This window comes from Psammomys obesus, unplaced genomic scaffold (assembly GCF_907164565.1).
Source record: "Psammomys obesus unplaced genomic scaffold, mPsaObe1.curated_primary_1811, whole genome shotgun sequence".
Taxonomy (NCBI): Eukaryota; Metazoa; Chordata; class Mammalia; order Rodentia; family Muridae; genus Psammomys; species Psammomys obesus.
In genome coordinates, this window is record NW_026585504.1 from 21,508,281 (window position 1) to 21,512,805 (window position 4,525).

Below are 4,525 nucleotides of genomic sequence, written 5' to 3' on the forward strand. Positions count from 1 at the left end.
AGAGACAGGTTGGAGAGAGAACAAGCTAGACATGGGTAAAGAGAATGAGCCGGAGAATGAAAAGGAGCCGGAAGATTAGAATAGATTGCTAGAATTAGTTTGAGGCCAAGCAGAGCAATTTGGTGAGAAGTTGAGAGAAGCCAAATTGAATCAGTCAGCTTGGAGAGGAGTTTGAGCCAGAATAGCAGAGTTTAACCAGCCAGCCAGAGTACAGAAAGAGCTAGAAAGAGTGAACTTATTCAGCAGTAAATATCAAGATGCTAAAAACATTCTAGGCCTAGATAAGATTGTACAGAAACTAGAAGCTTTCAGGACTAGTCCTAGGTTAGCAGAAGGAGGCAATAAGCCTCTAAGATGACAATTACATCAGGTGAATAAAAGTTACTGTAATAGTTGGAAGGTAGGGTATATTAAAAGATGAGTAGATATGAAGGAGCCCTTGTGAATAGAAAATGTCATTATCTTGGGAGTGGTTTATTTATCACACAAATGAATTTATGAAAGTGAGTTCATCCCTTTCTGCTTGCTTGTGTGTTCCTTCTCCTGCCCTTTTATCTTCCATAGTAGGAGGGTAGAACACAGAAGCCCTCTTCAGAGTGCAAGTAGATGCAGCATTTTGCCTTTGGGCTTCCCAGCTCCCACAATTCTATAATTTTCTAAAATCATATTTTCTAAAACACCATAATTTTCTTTTCCTTGTAAACTGCAATATTACAGTACAAAATAGCCTTAAGGCAGTATTTATAGAAACAATTCTTTTAGGGACAAACATGAATTTAATTAAGACAGTCGATTGTACTAACTTACAGATTAATTCCTTTGTTGTGTGACTTTAGATATGAGAAACACCTTCATTATCTTGAGGTATAATTTTATGTCTTTTATTTATCTAGAGAGCAGCAAGCCCTGTTGCCTGGAGCATCACGGTTAGGTGGGCAGCGACCTGCGGATGTCAACATGATCTGAATGCCCCAGCGTATGGCAAACATCTCAGCTGTGGTATATTCTAGATGTCTCAAATGTGTTGGAGAAACAATCAAAGCTACCTCCAAGACATTTTACGTAGCATAAGATCATCCCTAGAAGTTGTGAGGAGAATAAATGAAGAGAATCTGAAGAATGGCCCAGGTACCTCAAAATCCCCAATATGAATGGAAAAGCTGACAGCTCAAGAAATATCCAGCTACCGAGAGTCTGGTAGGTTATGTAAGTGCTGCAGTAAAACCACAAGACCTTTCCAGGGGAAAGAAATGATAATAAAAGAGAATAAATGTGATTTGTTCTGCAATGAGGTATTTTCAGGAATTTATCAGAATGCAGCATTGGGCATCAATGGACAATGATGTGGTCACAGTATTAAAACTGCAATGAAATTGTTTTTTGTTTTTGTTATTTGTATTTTTTCCTGACAGTAGGTAATATAAATAGACTCTACACCTCAAACTTTACCATTGCACATTTTTTTCTCATGATACTACATTGTGTGGTATTATTCCTGCTCATGGGCTGACAGTGGTTGCATTGCCTGTGACAATTCTCAAAGTCACATTTCGCACTAAAAGACCTCCATAGTCTTACCACACATAAGACTGTGTCTTTCGGGCATACTTCCCTTTGGACACTGTATTCCTGCAATTGCTTGTTGTCTCTCCTGTCCATCACTCTTACTCCTCCTTTTGGTTCTTTTACTTAATGTCTTTCTAGATTCAGAAGTCAATCCTCTTCCTCTTTCAAGTCCTAGCTTGTCATAGCCTTGTCCCACTCTCTCCAGGGAGCACCTCTGACCAAGTCTGTCCTACGAGTCTTATGTTTTGCATATCCGAAATTATAACCCAGGACAAGAGTTCTTGCAGGCATGGTACATTGCTCTTCCCATCTAGAAAGTAATCTTGGCTAACAGCATCATCACAATTCTTAGAGGAGACTCTGACAGGATGCTGAAGGAGATTCTTACAGGCCATGGGAAGATGTTCTGAGGTGTCGGCAAAGGTAAAGATGTAGCAGGTGCTTAAATAAAGCATGAACTGAGAGGAGACTATAACAGAATTGTTAACAACCCAGGTATTTGGATGAATGAAGCAAGAAGCCCTGTCTTTCCTGTTGCCCAGGAAAGCATAAATACAATGCTTTAAAGATATTATGGTCAAGACTGTTGCTTCCAATTTTCTACATACTCTAAGATACCACCGGTGCCAGAGAAGACTACTATACCCAACAGAACTTTCAATCCAAGTTAGACAGAGAAAATAAGACATTCCACAATAAAACAAAATTTAAGCAGTATCTATCCACAAATTCAGCCTACAGAATGACCTAAAGAGAAAACTTCAACCCAAAGAGATTTAGTACACCCAGGAAAACACAAGGAATAAATAATCCCAGACCCGAAAAAAAATCAAAAGAGGAGAAACACACACACACATACATACATACACACATATACATATACCACCACCATCACAACCACCACCAACAACAAAATAACAGGAATCAACAACACTACTCACTGATATCTCTCAACATTAAAAGTCTCAAATCTCCAATAAAAAGACACAGACTTACAGAATAGATGTGAAAACGAGATTCATTCTTCTGCTGTAACCATAAAGCACACCTTAACATTAAAGACAGATATCACTTCAGGATAAAAGAATGGAAAAAGACATTCTAAGAGAATGGACCTAAATAGTAAGCTGGTATAGGCCTTTTAATATATGACAAAGTAGACTTCAAACCAAAATTAATCAGAAGAAATTGGAAAGGATGGGACATACGCATCAAGGACAAATCCACCAAGAGTACATTGCAATTCTTATTATCTATGCACCAAACACAAGGCACCGAAGTGCATAGAAAGGCTATTACAGCTTAAATCACATATTGATCCTCACACACTGGTAGTGGGAGGCTTCAATACCCCACTCTCAACAACAGACAGGTCTAACAAAACAGAGAAATGCTAGAGTTGACTGGTGTTCTAAAGCAAAAGGACCTATCAGGGTTTACCAAACATTTCACCAAACACAAGAAATATAAATTCTTCTCTGTACTTCATAGAAATTTCTCCAAAATTGACCACATTCTCTGATACAAGGCAAGCGTCAATAGATACAGGAAAGTGGAAATAACACCTTGCATCCAATCTGACCACTACAGATTAAAGCTATGTATCAACAACAACAACAACAACAGAAGGTTTACAAATTCATGAAAACTGAACGACTCTCTACTGAATGAAAAATGGGACAAGGCAGAAATTAAGAAATTAAAGACTTCCTAGAATTGAATGACAATGAGTACATAACATACTTAAAAGTATGGGACACAATAAAGACAGGTCTAAGAGGCAAGTTCATAGTAATAAGTGCCTACATAAAAAATTGGAGAGGGATCATCCTATTAACTTAATAGACCACGTGAAAGCTCTAGAACAAAAAGAAGGAACCATACCCAAAAGAAGTTAGTGACAAGAAATAATCAAACTCAGGGCTGAAATCAATAAAATAGAAACAAACAAACAATAATACAAAGAATCGATGAAACAGTGAGTTGGTTCTTTGAGAAAATCAATAAGATTGACAAACCTTTAACCAAAAGGCAGAGAAAAACTATCCAAATTAACAAAAGTAGAAATGAAAAAGGGGGCATAACAACATACACTGAGGAAATCCAGAGAACCATAAGGACATACTTGTAAACTCTATTTTCCAGCAATTTGGAAAATGGATACTTTTCTTGATACATAGCATTTACCAAAGTTAAATTAAGATCAGATAAGCACTTTAAACCGATCTATAACCTCTGGTGAAATAGAAGCAGTCATTAAGTCTCGCAACCACAGAGTCAAGATCAGGAGAAAGAAGGAGGTGGAGGCTGCGACTAGGAGAAAGAATGGAAATTGGGCATCTCTGGGACAAGGAAGGCTCCTGGGAGTCTACAAAGATGACCCTAACTGAGACTCCTAGCAGCAGAGGATATGGAGCCTGAACGTGCCACCTCCTTGCCAGGTGGGAATTCCAGTGCAGGGAGGGGGACAGCAACCCACCCATAAAAACTTTGACTCAAAATTTGTCTTGCCTACAAGAAATGTAGGGGTAAAGATGGAGCAGAGGTTGAGGAAACAGCAAACCAATAGCTGGCCCAAACTGAGACTTCCACCATCGGAGAGAGCCAATCCCTGACACTTTAATGATACTCTGCTGTGCTTGCAGACAGGAGCCTAGCGTAACTGTCTTCTGAGAGGCTTCATCCAGCAGCTGATGGAAACAGATGCAGAGACCCACAGCAAACAATAAGCCGAGCTTGGGGAATTTTGTGGAAGAGTGGGAGGAAGGATTGAGGGAGTCAAAGGGGTCAAGAACTCCACAAGAAGACTTTCAAAATAAATTAACCTGGGCCCATGGGGGCTCACAGAGATTGAATCACCAATCAAAGAGCATGTATGGGCTGGACCTAGGCCCCCCTACACATATGTAACAGATGTGCAACTTGGTCATCATGTGGGTTCCCTAACAATGGGAGTAAG